General features: G+C 44.6%; 1 long non-coding RNA gene across 1 annotated transcript; it reads left to right on the top strand.

Moving 5' to 3' along the window:
• The first annotated feature begins 1,012 nt into the window (after nucleotides 1-1,012).
• On the top strand, nucleotides 1,013-16,326 carry LOC143669149 (uncharacterized). Its single transcript, XR_013168744.1, has 4 exons — nucleotides 1,013-1,211; nucleotides 7,098-7,229; nucleotides 7,658-7,854; nucleotides 14,623-16,326. It is a non-coding gene; the product is annotated as an uncharacterized LOC143669149 (long non-coding RNA).
• Nucleotides 16,327-16,648: the final 322 nt, after the last annotated feature.

Raw genomic sequence — 16,648 nt, 5'->3', positions numbered from 1 at the left:
AGGTGAGTCACTTAACCTCTGTAAATAAGGTGATGACAGCAAACCATCTCTTGGGCTGTGGTAAGCATTAAATGAGCTGATGTGAGTATTAGCATTAGTAAGCACTCCCTGAGAGCTCACTGTTGCTTGGTACCAGACAAGGACCATCCATCACCTCCTTTAATCCCCAGAAGCCCAGAATAAGCCATTTCATACGTAGCTGACCTGAGGGAATGCTGGTCCACTGCTCATATTCCCACATGGAATAAATGGGAGAGAAGGGAATGGAAGAGAAGGGGGCACAACCCAGCAATAGGACCTGAGCCCACGGCCTACTGAGGATGAGCCCACGGGGTAAAGCAGACAGACAGGTTTAAGGGAGCGTGGTAGATGCCTGGCCATGAGCAAGGCAGGTGTGAGTGTGGGGGCCCAGGAGTTCTGGAGAGACCAGGGCTACAGGGAAGAGTGCTCAGAAGGGGTGGTCAACCCATGATGTGGCCACGGAGCTGACACAGGACCACCGTGAGTTGTTCACAATCAGAGAATAGTTCCCTACACTGCTACTGAACAGCTTCATGGCCCCTTTTGGCAAGCAGATTCTGAAAGGGACCTGGGTGAGTACCCTAGGGTTAAAAATAATATCAATAGAACAGAAAAGGTGAGGTCCCCTAGGACCTGTGGGTACTTTCCCTACATTCTTAGGTGCCATCTGCCTTCCCAATCCTGATGTCAATATAGAGAGTAGTTTAATTACTAGCTCAGCAACAGGAATGCATCAGGATCTAGTTTTCCATTCTGATATTAAATCATCATAGTGCTCCACCAAAAATGTTTTTTTTAAAGTACTAAGAAAGGAGACACTCTTTCCAAGAAGCCCAACATTGGGAAACTTGCGATTTTAGACCAGTTCAGCTATGACATTGTGGTGCATGGAGATATCATCTGAGGGCTGTGATGTCACAGTGAGGAGTGACACATTGTTAGGTGGCTCTGGCATCACAATGGGCAGTGATCCATCACTGGAGGACTTTTAATCCCAAGAGCTTCACACTGAAGGACTTCACAGTCCTTTTCAGGATAGCTTTTCTGGGGACAGTCTGCCAAGCTCTGGACTATGAAACCCCAGCCCTCCACTAAATCTGCCCCACAGCAGAGAAATGATAGCTTAACTCAGCAGTGTCGTCAGGCAGTTCTCCAGCCTCATTTCCACAACCACCAGGGGACATGGCAAGGTAAGACCTGCATCCCACACATCCATCTCTGATGTTCAGGGTCTCCCAGAACACATTTTCCATGCAGAGCCAGGCCTTGGCAAAACAATGAGTGACAGAGAGTCCTGGATGGACTTGGGCTTCTGGAAGAGCCAGACCCTCAGAGGAAAGGCTCAGTGGACATGCTGATGGCTGGCAGAGGCAAGGACAGGCTCCATGGGGAAGGAACATCTCTGTTGGGTTTCAGAGGTGCTGAGTCTTTTGATTTTGAAGGATCAAAAAGGAAGGGCATCAAAACTATAGCTTGGACGCATGTCTGTTCCCTGGACCCATTTTAAAATAGGAGGCGATTGCAGGTCTTTGCAGCTAAGAGGAAAAAGGTGAAAGGAGCAAGGTAGGCAATAAAACATGTGAGAATTCCAAGTACACACATGCACACACACTCCCAGCTGTACAAGCATGTTATATGAAAACATTGTCATTAATAGACATTAATGTAGATATATTTTATATGCTCTGTTTTATTGAAATCATTTCATCCCCTTGCCTTCACTCACTTGAATTCTATCACCTCCTTGACATACATTGAGTGTTTCCATCACTATCACCCAACCACGATCCCCAATGCCCATCTGCAGTCATCATCGCCCATCCACAATCTCCACTGCCCAACCATGATCACCATTGCCCAACTGTCATTGCCATCACCCAACCACGACCCCATTACCCATCTGCAGTCATCATCGCCCATCCACAGTCTCCACTGCCCAACCGTGACCACCATTACCCAACTGTCGTTGCCATCACCCAACCATGACCCCCATTGCCCAACTGCAGTCGCCATCGCCCAACCGTGACCTCCAATACCATCTCCATCACCCAGCTGCAGCCGCCACCACCCAATCATGATTCCCCATTGCCCAACTGCAGTCGCCATCGCCCAACCATGACCTCCAATACCATCTCCATCACCCAGCTGCAGCCGCCACCACCCAATCATGATTCCCCATTGCCCAACTGCAGTCGCCATCACCCAACCATGACCTCCAATACCATCTCCATCACCCAGCTGCAGCTGCCACCACCCAATCATGATTCCCCATTGCCCAACAGCAGTCGCCATTGCCCAACCATGACCTCCAATACCATCTCCATCACCCAGCTGCAGCCGCCACCACCCAATCATGATTCCCCATTGCCCAACTGCAGTCGCCATCGCCCAACCATGACCTCCAATACCATCTCCATCACCCAGCTGCAGCCGCCACTACCCAATCATGATTCCCCATTGCCCAACTGCAGTCGCCATCGCCCAACCATGACCTCCAATACCATCTCCATCACCCAGCTGCAGCCGCCACCACCCAATCATGATTCCCCATTGCCCAACTGCAGTCGCCATTGCCCAACCGTGACCTCCAATACCATCTCCATCACCCAGCTGCAGCCGCCACCACCCAATCATGATTCCCCATTGCCCAACAGCAGCCATCGCCCAACCATGACCTTCATTGCCCAATTGCGATAGCCATGGCCCAACTGTGATTGCTATGACCCAACCATGATCTCCATTGCCCAGCTGCAGTTGCCGTCACCTTTCCTTGACTTTTGCCCTCTGTGTAGGCTCCCCACATCCACTCTGTACCTCCAACAAGACATTCTCATCCCAGATCCATGCCATCTAAATGGGGGGAGCACCTCAATCACCAGCTTAGATCTTTACTTAGGATGAAATCCAAAGCTCTCTCTGGTCTGGTCTCCTCTCCTACAACCTCCAGCTTCCCTGCCTCACCGACATTCCCTCTCACCACTCCCCCATGCACTAAGCAGCCACACGTGCCTCTCTGTTCTTCAGTGCAGGGCCTCTGCATGCTTGTCTCCCTCTGCTTTCCAGCCAGTTGTTGTTCTTAGCTCTGCCACTTGCCCTTGGAGGCACTCCCTGACCATCCCATCTGACGTGGCCTCAGCCTCAGCTCCATCAGCACATTGCAGCCTCTGGGGAGCTCTGTTTCCCAGTGTGGCCATTGCTTGATGCCTGAACCCATTAGTTTTTGCACTTTATGAGGCAAACCTCGTGTCACCATTGCCCAGCTCAGTGCCTGAAATGTGGCAGCTGCTTCAACTCAGTCAAATGGGTAAAAAATCTGCTCAGGAGTAGTTGCTGGCCAGAACAGGTAGCCTCGGTGTAATCAGTCTGCCTAGACAACTCTTTGTGCCCTTGGAGCATGAACAGTGGTGCTGAATTTATGGCCATGCTGAATTTCAAGTCCTAGAGAACTTGGGAGCAATGCATCCCTGCCTGTCCCAGCCTGTGTGAGAGTCAGCATATGCTTTCTGCATTTCTTTTAAAAATATGTGTCTATGTAATATGAGAACTTGGAGGACCTTAGAGATTGCCTTTTCCACAGCCCTCCATTGACAACTGTGGTCCAAAGAAGTGAAGTGGTCTGCCCAAGGTCACAAGGGCCATACTTCTTTGCAGTCCAGGCTCCTAATTTGGAGGACAGTGCCCTTGACAACACACTACAAAATAAAAGGGAATTCTAGAGTGCCATCCAGAATTCTACACAGAAAGAGAGACAGAGCAGGAGAGAAAGAGTCTTGAAATCTGATTTGAGATTATGGCATTCTGCAGCAGGGGGGATAAATTTCTACTTAGCCACTGCTCAGTGCATCAATCACACAGAAAACGGTGCCACCCGCTCCCCCATCTCCATAACTCAACAGGCAGTGGACAGTATTTAACTTTGCTAACTCTTGAAATGCTGAGCAATGACTTTGTCGATTTACTGTGGAGCTTTCTTCCAGTTGAAAAACCAGACCTCAGGGAAATACTGTTCACTGGCCTCTTCCAATTTACTCTGGAGAGGTTGGCTGGAAAGCGGCAGGTGCTCCCAGCTGGACCATCAATCCCAGGTGCCAGCTCCTCTCTGGAAGAATTACTGAGCGGGAGCTTGAGCCTCATGCTGGCGGGTGTGCTCGTGTATATTTAGTCTCCCTCTCAGAGCTGGAGGCGCTTCGGTGGGGACCCAGCCCTCAGTGCATCCGTCCATGAGCAGGGTCACTGCTGAGCTGCACAAATCCTCCCGTCTGCTGACACTGAACTTCTAGGAAATCAATTGTCCCCTTCCGTAATTTTTTCATGAAATTAATTATTATTTAATACAAAAAATTCGACTCTGAAGCCATACCTTCTGGAAACACCAAGTAAGTTCATCATTCATGAGATATACGAAAAGGTCAGCCCACAAAGGAGAAAAAAATAGCACATCTCAAAGTTCTCTCTAAGCCTTAGCATCTAGTATTGGGCTTTCCTTACATGGAACTTTAAAGAATATTAAAACTTAGAAAAGATAACCCCAAACTAGTTAAGTTCTAGATGAACAATTCTGAACTACATGGCATCTACTTTCTCTTGGCCACCTGACACCTTCTACCTGATGCTCTTGGGAAATTTTACCATTTACGTTCAGGAAATATGTAAACTCACAGGCACATTGACCTGAAGCCTCACAGAGTCTTTTTCTTAAAAAGAAAGAAAACTAAAGCCTAGAGGCTCAGGAAACATCAATGGGAATAAAATGCAATTTTCTTGAGCCAGTTCTCAAAACTTTGAATCATAGCAGTGTGATTTGAAAGGGCATCAGCTGGAGCTCTGGGTGCCTCTGGCCACACTGACCGTGTTGATCACAACGTACAGCTTTGGGGGCGGATCTGAAATGTCTGCTCCCACAGCTGCCCTGCCACAACCCCTCTGTGCCCTGCTAAGCACCAGGACTGCTTGTGAGATGGACAGCTGTGCCAACTCTGCAGATGAAACCTCTGTCCTCCCCCTATGTGGGACATGACATCCAGGGGTCAATGTCTTCCTGGAGGCGTGGGAGATGACTCCCAGGGATGAGTCATGCCCTGGCACTGTGGGATCAACAATGCCATCCTGTCCAGAAAGGGGAAAAGTAGCGCAACAAATAAGGTGTCCGTGGCTTAGAGAGTTCAAATAGAATCGAGAGGCTACTCTGGAGGTCACTCTTATGCAAGCTTCAGTTAGACACTGCTAACCATCATAACTTGCCAAACCCCAACCAAAACCTTTCCAGCCAATCCTAAAGGATGCCTAGGGCAAATATAAGATTCTACAAAGGTTCCATGCACTAGGGTAATTTTCCAGAAACCTACAACCTCCAGATGGGTCCCTGGACCAGATAAGTCCTGAAATGCAGAGGGGCCAGCCTCTCCAGAGCATCAACTAGTTCCATTCCTGTATGTCATATTATTGACAGCCCCTTCCAACATGAAAAGTTAGAATAGGAATAGCCCAAATACCCCTAAAGAGTGGGAGAAAGATCAAAGATGAAAGTGGAGTTATACATAGAAGGTAGGGTTTAACAAAGGAGTATGAGTGCTGAGTCAGTATACTGATATTTCTTTTAGCTTCCATTATCTTAGAGCAGCTAGAAGTAAAAACCTAACATTGTGGAATTGTAGCCCATACCAAACTAAATCTGTTCTACAACCGATTGTTGTGATGTGCTTTGAAATTTGTTGCTTTTTTGTATATATGTTATTTTCCACACACATGCAAAAAAAGACAGCAGAGAGGTATTTTAAAAGAAAAAGAATGGATGGCTGTGTTTTGTGATGTTTCTGTTCTGGGAGATGAAAAGGCTCTGTAAGTGGAGCCTGAGGGGCTGGATTCTGGCTGGGCGTGCTTGCGCAAACCCGCTCCCTGATAGTCCTAATCACCCCTGCACGAAAGCCAAGCAGGGGGCAGTCTCGGGGCAGGATCTCTCCTGCAAGAGGGAGATTCTAGTCCTGGACACACAGGACAGCCCTGGGCCAGAGTGTGGGACCTAGAACAATGCACGGCTGCCTCAAAACATGAACTTCTGGCTCAAGCAGGCACATGCCTAGGCTGAGTTGACCTGCGACCTCCTGCCACCTCATCCAGATGCTCGGTGCAGTGTTTTGGGGATTATGGTAGTGACCCCAGGGAACGTCTGGCTGCGTCCTGAGCAGGTTTCCCACAGGACGGGTGCTGAGTGATGTTTAATAGAATAATTGAGATCGATTTCCCAGCCACAATTGCACCCATGGGCATTCTTTGCCTCATCTAATGAAATGCTACACTTCAAGAAAAAGGCACACATCCCAGATAAGACTCTGAAGGTCTGAGACCAGTTGCTATTTCTCGAGGCTGCTTCCCTTGAATGTACAGTGCAACAAGTGTGTCCCTGCATGCACTTCCAGGAACATGGGCGTGCATGCCTGCATATTCTAGGAATGCACGAATACTTGCATACACATTTTAGGAACACAGGAGTGAGTGCACTGCACACCCCAGGAACATGGGAGTTCATACACTGCATATTCCAGGAATATAGGAGTGTTTGCATGCACATTCTAGGAATGCAAGAATGCATGCATGCACATTCTAGGAACACAGGAGTGCATGCACTACACACTAAAAATGCAAGAGTGCATGCATTGCACATTCCAGGAACACAGGAGTGCATGCATGCACATTCTACAAATGCAGGAGTGTATGCACTGCACATTCTAGGAATACAGGAGGGCATGCATGCCAAAAACATGGGTGTGCATGCATTTCACATTCTAGGAACACAGGACTGACTGCAGTACACACTCCAGGAACGTAAGAGTGCATATACTGCACGTTCTAGGAACGAGGGAGTGTGTGCACTGCACAGATTAGAAATGCGGGAGTGCGTGCACTGCACACTCAAGGAACGTGGTAAGTGCTACTTTCTGCTTTCCTTCATGGGCTGTACACACTGGCATTTGCTAAAATATTAATAGATAAGAGGAAAATTCCAATAAAATAACCCAAAATTTAACATCCAAGGTGAACTGAAGGAGAGTTTTCACCCCAAGCTTGTCATTCTTTAGGGTTAAGTTGATAAGCTGCTAGAAATCTTACCTTTGCTTGAAAACCGGAGGAAGAAAATCTATTATATTTCCCTTGGACACCAGGTGCCCTGCTGGAAGCAGAGGGCGCACGGCCAGCATCTGCCCCTGATGGTGAGTTAGGGAAGGCCCTGCCCCAACCCCAGCCCAGCCCCGGTCCCGGCCCTGGCTCTGCTGAGGCCGAGCGGGCCTAGGTGAGCTGCATGTATGGAGCCGGCCCAAACTGCAGAGTCGGGACAAAATCAAGTTGCTATTTTAAGCCACCCAGTTTGGGGATAGTTTGTCACATGTCAATAGATCACCAGAAAAATCTTCAATGTCATTATTTTACAAATGAGCAAACTGAAGCTCAGGGAGGTTAAAACCTCGCCTTTACATGGCCATTTTGAGATGGTGAGGACCCTGAGACAGGTTTTCTAGCCTGAGTCACATGCTCTGTCCAGGATTAGAGGTCTGGGAAGTGGTGGCAGCTGACGAGGGGAGGGCCAGCCTCTGACCACATGCTGTGTCTGTGCATCTGTCTCTGATCGCCTGGCCCTCAGCTGCCCTCAGGACAGCCTGACCCCCGCCCCCGCCCGGCGCTGCCCTTTCTGGAACTTCCTTGGCTGCTGAGATGGTACTTCTGCTTCTCCTTGGCCCTTCCCTCATCTGGCTGTTGTGTCCGGCTGCCTTTTTGACTTCTGCCTCTGGACAACCGTAGTGATAATGTACTATTTTCTCTGGCACACCTGAGCTTCAGGTAAGCGACAGGACCTCTGCCATTGGCTTGCAGAATGTTCAGTGTACAGTGCCCCTGCCCCACCTGCACCCCCCTCCCACACCCCACCATTTCTTTCCGTGGAAATAAGTACCTACAAATCCACATTCAGCAGCATGACATGCAATGCACCTGTGCTTCTCAAGTGAGAACAATGATAATCTCAAACCAAGGCAGATTTAACATGGAACGGAGGAAGCGCTAAACTTTGGGGTCTCACGTGTATGGGCTCCTTCCAGCACCCAGGGAGGGGTCCTGGAATGTATGTATGCACATCTTTTTATTAAATTTGCAAGAATGTGGGCGGGCCGCGGTGGCTCAGCGGGCAAAGTGCTTGCCTGCCATGCCGGAGGACCTCGGTTCGATTCCCGGCCCCAGCCCATGTAAAAAACAAACAAATAAACAAAATACAATAAAACAAGAAAATGTTTAAAGATGTTTCCCTTTCTTCCTCCCTTCCTTCCTTCCATCCTTCCTTCCTTCTCTCTGTCTTTCCTTCCCTTCCTCCCTCTCTCTTTAAAAAAAAAAAAAAAAAAAAAAAAATTTGCAAGAATGTGAGGCATTTTATATTCGTTGTCTTGAAGGAAGCCCTCCAAATCAGACCCAGCAGCGTTGAATTTACTCCCCCACCCCGAGTGCAGCTTAGCACCCCATAAACCACTGATTGCTGTTTCCATAGGAGTGGTTATCACATTAACTGAAGATCTTAAAACCGTTACTTCAGAGTGAATGTAAGACTCTCTTTAATAGTAAAGTCCATTGGACTTTCTCAAATTAAGGAATGAAATTAGGATTTCAGTAATCAAACACAGGCAGAACGCCTTCTCCTCTCTCCAAATGATTACAAATTGAAGTGATATGATAAAATTAATGAGACTATTTAGACAAACACTTAAGGATTGGAAAACTCTGTACTAGATCAGTTTCAAATGACATAAATTAATGTTGAGTTCAGAATATTTTTATGTCCTGGTTCAATCACTTCAGAATATGAGTTTGGTTCCACCTTGAAACCACATAAAAATTGATAATTATTTTAAAAGGTTAAACTATTTGCATAGCATGTTATAAAATGTGTATATTTGTGTACATACATGTATATGACAAAGACATATAGGAAAGCAATGTATCAAAATTTGCTATAAATATCTCTTGTGGAAAGATTATGGTTGATGTTTCTTTCCTTTATATATTCCTCTATTTTAGAAATGTTTCATAATTACTATGGGTTATGTTTATAACTAGAAATAAAAGATAAATATTCATTATCAAAAATCTTTTTTTCCAATTGTTTGTTCAAATATAATCATACCGGCGTTTGGTACAGTCTTCATTGAGATTAGTCCAGTTTCTTCCACAATTTGGGTCAAGCTTTGCTCCCTGTGTTATGACTTCCCAAGGGTCTACACTAAATCGTGAAGCAGCAATGTTTTGAAACTGGAAATTATTTTTCTCTCATTTCTAATAAAATATAACTAGAAATATATAGAAATATATTACTTCTTCAGAATTAAAAAAGGTAGATAAAAACAAAAAAATGTCACCAGAAAAAAATCTGAAGTTTAGGAAGCCCAGGCAATGCACTTTCATTGACTGAAACTTTTAAAAATTTTCAAATTAGGCTACTTCAAGAACCAGGTGATAAAATGAAGGAGTAATTCATCATTAATTAGAAGTCTTAAGTGAATTAGAAAAACTAGTAACATATACAGGTACAGTAAGTATTCACCTAAATAGCAACTCAAAATGAAGAAGAGAAAAAAGGCAAAACAAAACTAAACAGAACCTATTTGCTCAAATAAGCTAATAATAGAGGCAAAATCATTACCTTAGACTCGGATGTACCTAGAATAGAGGCATAGACTCCCAATTTATAAAGTATGCCTCCCGTCTAAGAATAAAATAAAAACAGCCAGAAGGAAAGAATGAGGGGAGAGGTGGGGAGAGGGTGGAGAAGGGGAGAAGGGGGTGGGCGTGCAGTGCGGGACTCCGAAGGAAGCCCTCCGAGAAGGAAGCGCTCCTGGAGTCAATCCACGCTGCGTGTGTGTGTGCACGTGTGTGCGAGCCCGACTGTGGGCAGGACCCCATGAAGATGCGTGTCCAGGTAAGGCGTGGCCCGCTCGTGAGGAGGGCAGGCAGCGTCCCGTGGCTGGCGCCTTGCAGGGAAGCCCAGGGAAGGCCGACACGAGTGCGCGGGGCGACGAGGCCGAAGTGCAGCCAGGGAGCCCCGGGGGCCCGAGGAAGGCCCCCTGCTGGTGCCTGAAGGCTGCGTCGGGTCCCCGAACCCTGAAGACCTCCTGTGGTTTGTGCTGAGCACGGGTGGGGCCTGTCCAGGCGCTTTCCCCCGAAGCAGCCGGGGAAGCGCAGAACAGGGAAGGTGAGGAGCGAATCCCCCGGAGCTGGAGAACATCCATCCCCCTCTAAAAGCTTTGAAAATGGCCCAAAATGGTCAGAGACAGAAAACAGACAAGCAAGTCACATGTAACAATAGTTTGAACTATGAACTGCAGTTCTAAAATTTCCCTCATTTTAAGTGACAAGTAATTTTTCTCTCCCAAAACTCTGTGGTCATTAACGTCAGCTGAAGAAATTCATTGCACTGGCTCCTCTAGATGATAAATGATCACAGGGGACTTCCAAAACAGATACAGGTATTTTTAAGGCAGCCAAAAATGTTCTGCTTCATTCCTACTTATGAATACTAGCACCTAAATTTTGTCAGAAATGGTTATTGTAGTGTAGCCAATCCTGATGCCACAGAAATTAATAGAGCAGACCCTTAGATCATAGAGAGGGTTGCTGCCCAAAGAGATGTAGATATAAATATTAATAAACGGTAGGCATTTACTATATAGTGATCATTGTCTGCACAGGAAAAGGGTTTAGAATGACATGGAGAAATATTTATGGATTTAGAGACAGTCTCTTCCAAATGTAGTGCAAACAATGTCATCTGTGAAATCTACAATGAGGAAATACACCACTAGTAAACATACTGCTAGCTCTGAACCTAATTTACAAAGCCTTGAGACTCAGCATTTAATTTCTGCTGTGAAGTCTCCGGTGTTCTATATCCAAATCAATTTGCTCTTTTCAAAAATATATCCTTGGGAAGCATTTGGTTGACTAAAATCACTTACTAGTTTAAACTCTCTGAAAAAAAAATTTTTAATTTGTGAAAAGAGAAAAATAGTGGATTTGCATATTTAGGAAGAGAGAAAATGTGTGTAAAACATGTGGCACAATGCCTGGTACTGAGGATTTCTGAAACAGGTATAAGAAGCTCAGATTAAAAGAAAAACTGACTTTCACAAAATGAAGTATGCTGATTCCACAGAAGCAATTTCTATAGCTAGCACTAACTCCTGAGTTTTCTGGTGTGTGATAGATTTTTAAGCATATGCATTTGTCTTCTACGTCACATGATGCCCCTCCAATAACAGAGGAGATTCAAAAAGAATCCCTGGTAGCATCAGAAACCTGGGAAGGGAGCCAACAGCAGACACACAGTGGAGAATTTCTAGAAGATTTCAGGCAGGTGGGATTGGATGGATGGTGAACTCGAGCGAGCGGAGCCCGAGCCAGGGAAAGGCGCAGGAGAAGACGACGGGAGGACTGGTGCACCTGTCAGGTGCAAGAAGAACTGAAGACTGCGGAGACTGGAGCACAACCCGGAGTGGTGGGTGAGTGGCAGAGTGCTGGACAGAGGGTGCACCACGGGCTGGCCGGAGCCTGGAGAGGAGGAGGTGCCATGGGAAATGCACACAGAGGCCGAGTCCCATGACTTCCGGCCCTTTGTGCACAAGCGCACCTGCATCCCTAAGCAAACCCTCCTGGCAACCTGGAAGAAACGCCTGCCTGGTCACAGGAGCACTAAGCTCCTTTCTAACTGGATTCTAGAGTCATTCAGGAATATTTTCACTTTTGCTGGAGAAACCATCTCCAGCTATCACTTACCCACTTCAACCCTCAGTTATAAATACAAAAATCACCATGTATTTGAGGAAAGCCAATTATGAGAACACAGGTAATGGCACAAACCAAGGATGTAATATCTGATGGGAAAAGTTATTGCAAGAAATAGCAGACATATTTAAAATAAACGCAATTAGAATTTCTAGAGTTTGAACAGATATCACAACCACAAAAATTAGTGAGGCTACTACTTAAAAGCAAGTAAATAGAGATCTAAGATTAAGTGAAAAGTTAAAATGAAAAACTAAATATTAGAATGATACAGGTTTAAATCAATAAGTGAAGGGTGGGCAATGGTAGCTCAGTGGCAGAATTCCTGCCTGCCATGCCAGAGACCCAGGTTCAATTCCCAGAGCTTGCCCATACCAAAAAAATAATAAATTAAATCAATTAGTGAAATGGAAGATTGTACTGAGAAATTCTCAAGGGCAAAAATGCAAGTGTACATAAACATTAAAAATTTTAAAGAACAGTTGGGAAAGTGGACAGATCTAGAAGAGCTAAATATCTACTTAATGAAAGAGAAGGAAGAAATAGTAAATAACTCATTGTGTGAATTGTTTAATGATATGATCAGCCAGACATGAAGAAAAATATTTGGCAAATCTCAATAATTACGCATGAGATTTTCAAATTATACCTAGTTAAAGGTAAATGAAATCTCTCAAGTTGATAAATGGTATCAATCAAATACCAATAATAGACATATTAAAAGCAAAATACTGAAAACATTTTAAACAAAGACAGCTATTATCAATGTAATTATATACCATTGCCCGTAGTCAATGCAAAAGACAAAAACTGAAATTGTTATAGAGATGCAATAGGACCGGAAAAGACATAAACCATTAACTAGCGGATGGAAACTGACGAAAAGTCATCGTGAAGACTTTGTGGCTGGGTTAATAGAGTGAACCAGAAAGTCAGTGTGTACTGTCAAGAAAGCACAAAACGGTGAGATCAGATACACAGTCATCCAAGCACAATCAGCGGCCTTCCTAATACTGGAATAAGAAATATGAAAAAGCATTCCAATTCACGATTGAAGTAGCAATCTAAAATTCCGAGGAATGAACTGACAGGAGATATGACAGTGAAGACAGTAAGACAAAATCAGTTTCATGCAGATTGAGCTATAGGGTTGCTAAAATCCTCTTTAACAGCTCTATAGCTTAATTGCCAATGTTTTTGTTTTACTGAAATTCGGCAGCTGGTAGGGAAGTTAACTTGAAGAATAAGCAGTTAATCCAATCAAGGAATGCTGAGAAGGAATAGCAGGAATGGAGAGGGGCTGTGAGCTTCAGCCCAGCGCACAGAACGGCAGTGCTGGCTGTCGCTTGTCAGGAACTTGCTGTGCCCAGGCCACTCAGACACACACATGGTATTAGAAGTGTGTATGTGACTCTATGTACTATTTACATTTGCTTCATCCTCAAACAATCCTGTGCTCATTACACCATTTTAAGATGAAGAAACTGAACATCGGAGAAGTTAAGTAACAGGCCTAATGTCACAGAGCTAGTCTTTAAAAATTTACAGGAATGGGGAAATCTGCTCTGTCTTCTCTCTCAAATAGAAATTGTCTCATATAAGTTTTTGACAGGAACTCTAATCTCAGTACCTGAAATGCAGATTTTCTATGTTGTTTGAATGAATTTTCATGTTTTTAATCCTTAAGCATACAATTGATAAAACTGATAGGTGGTAAGGAGGAATAGAGAATTTAGCATATCTCCGGAACCCACAGAATTAAAAGGATAACTGAACCATGATCTTAACACTAACTTTCCATCTAAAACATCTTATTTTTTTTTTTTTTTTTTTTTTTTTAAGAGAGAGGGAGGAAAGGAAGGAAAGAAAGACAGAGAAGGAAGGAAGGATGGAAGGAAGGAAGGGAGGAAGAAAGGGAAACATTTTCTTATTTTATTATATTTTGTTTGTTTGTTTGTTTTTTGTTACATGGGCTGGGGCCGGGAATCGAACCGGGGTCCTCCGGCATGGCAGGCAAGCACTCTTGCCCGCTGAGCCACCGCGGCCCGCCCCTAAAACATCTTATTTTTTATGCTCAAAATCTTTACAATTGTAATAGCAATGCCAAATTTGCAGTTATAGCAAGAAGTAAGTGAAAATATGTGTAGTGTATGTAGTTTGTTGGATAAATAAATGAAAATCCCAACATCAAACATAATATTTTATTTTTAATATATTGCTTTCCATCAATTTGATAGTTGTAAAACTAAAATAATATATTTAGGAGTTAATCTGTTTTCACTTATTGTTACATAATGCACATTTGATTCATATTTATGTTAGCATTTAACCATGATTTTGAAGGCTACCTAACTTTCCATGGAGTGGAGGCATCCTAATTTACATAAGCATTTCACACCTAATCTCCACTTACTTTGGGTTTTTTGTTTACTCTTATTTTGTTTTTGCAATTATGTATAATGCTTTAGAAAGTTTGTTGATGCATATGATTTTCTCCATACTTCCAATTATTTCCTTAGAAATGGAATTCCTTGGAAAAGTATAGAAACACTTTTATTTTCAGTGCGTTTAGCAGCAATACACAAGGATTCCAGCTTCAAACTCTTTGTAGCTCTGGATATTCTCAGTTTTAAGTGTTGAATATTCATATCCTGCTCCTAGTTTCAACATATTGTTGACAGTTCAATATCGATTTAAGAAGAGTCATATAGGTAGAACCACGTGTTATTAGGGAAGCTAAGATTTGGGAGAAGTATGTTGCTTAATTTTCAATATTTTTGGCAGGAGTCCGTTTCCAACCACAGACAGCTCCTGGCCCATCCAGCCTTCTTCCTTCCTTAAGAGAAATGACTGCAGGCTAAGTATTTGCTGTCAAAAGCTTTCACAATCTACCAGGGAGAAATGAACCATATATTTTTGTTTTCATAAAACCTTGGTCTGAAAAGTATAATTTGTTTCACTGTCATTCATCTGCTTTGCTGCAAAAACGTGGAGAGAAAATCTGTCACCGTTTCTAGACATCCAAGCATCAGTTACCTGCAACCTTCAGTGCACAGCTCCACACAGATTTAAGAGAGAAGGTGATTCCTCATTTGAGTCCTCCTTTCTGTGGTCTTCCATTTCTAAAACAAAGAGAACATGTGCTCTCTCCTGGAGGGCCTGAGTTTAGAGCACAAATGCAGCAGAAACAGCATAATTTCAGGCCCATTAGTGCACTCTGTCCTTGAACTGTGTCAGATTCAAGGGCTGAGAAGTTAGAGTTTAATCTCTGTTGGAAGGGGGAGATGATAAGGTTGTGAGCTGCAGGAGGGAGTCATCAAAACACAATGCAATTCTTGTGGCTCCAAAGACCCCCTTCAATTTACTGTTTGTTAAGCGCCTGGTGCAGCCGAGGCCCTGCAAGGAGAGGGGCTGCCCAGGACTGCGGCAGCATCCACTCACTTCAGCTTGGAGCAGGGGACAAGACCTAAGGCCCCTGCAAGCAATCATAGACTGAAAGACTGGACAGGGCAATGGCAAGAGTGCATTTGATAGTAAGTTTCTATTCCTGTCTTGACATTGGAACTTACTGGATGCTTTTGGAGCATGAGGACTGAAGGAGATGAAAAAAGGATTTCATAAAATAATGGTTTGCCTTTACCTTACGGAAGCTTTACCTTCTACTGATGACATCAAAAGAGAGCTATATGGTTGGAAATCAAGCGTCTTCAAAGTTGTGCTGAAGCTAAAGCATCTATTAATCATTTGAAGGTGACCTTCTGTGAAGAAAATGAGAAACAACTAAAGGGGCCACCAATTCAGGGGAGAACTAGGTGTGACTCAGGCTTGGAGTTGCATAAAACCCAAGAGGCATCTCCAATTCCGACACCACAGAATTTAAAAACCAGTGCACGTCCCTAGCGAGTGATCTGAGTGTGAGCACACAGAGCTGACTGTGACAGCCTCTCCACTTCTTCTGCATGGAAATGGTGGCGAATGGCTCTGAGGAAGGAGCCCCCCGGGAGGACTGCGAGAGGTGCCAGGACAGAGGGCCTCTGTCTTGATCTTCCATTTCTCAGAAAGAAAAGCCTGAATCCTCTGAAGCACAAAAAACTCAAACGCCTGGTATTGCCAAGAAGAAACAAACTTTCAAGGTCTAAGTAACAATGAATTTCATTGAAAAGCTCACTGGTTATGCTTGTCTGAAAGCAGATGGCATGACAAATAAAAATAAAAGGACTCTTCTAAAGAGACTTGCTTTCCAAAATGCTAAATGGATTTTTCATCCCTTATACATTGTACATATTTTTTGACTAATAAAACAAAAGTCAATTCTTTCACAGAAAGGCGATGAAAGATTAATTGAGTTGAAAATGACGCGGTTGTTCCACTACCCACAGCTGCCCTCACAGAACCCATCGGGTAACCCCAGGTGTAAAGTCGCAGCACCAGGTAGACTCAAAGCAGTTTGAGTCACCCAGGGGGGCCAAAGCTGCAGCCGGGCACACCTGGCCACCCCATGCTTGTCCACAGCCATGGCCATGGTGTGCTCCAAAGTGTGGGCAACACAAAAGGACCGCCTGCAGCCCCGCCTCGAGGCGCTCACAGCGGGTTGGGATATACATTGTAGCCCATGTATGAAGGTGGAATAAAACTCTAGTTAATGCAGGAGCACAATGGTGGCACAGTGGCAGAGTTCTCGCCTGCCATGCCAGAGACACAGGTTCGATTCCCGGTGCCTGCCTATGCAAAACTAAGTAAATAAAATAAAAATATATTGAATGCTTGGCTTCCTGGGTTGTGTGTGAGGCTCCTTGCCATGTAATTGGCT

Source organism: Tamandua tetradactyla, chromosome 25 (genome assembly GCF_023851605.1).
Source record: "Tamandua tetradactyla isolate mTamTet1 chromosome 25, mTamTet1.pri, whole genome shotgun sequence".
NCBI classification, from domain to species: domain Eukaryota; kingdom Metazoa; phylum Chordata; class Mammalia; order Pilosa; family Myrmecophagidae; genus Tamandua; species Tamandua tetradactyla.
Note: the sequence above shows the minus strand (reverse complement) of the source record. Positions and strands in the feature narration are given on the sequence as shown.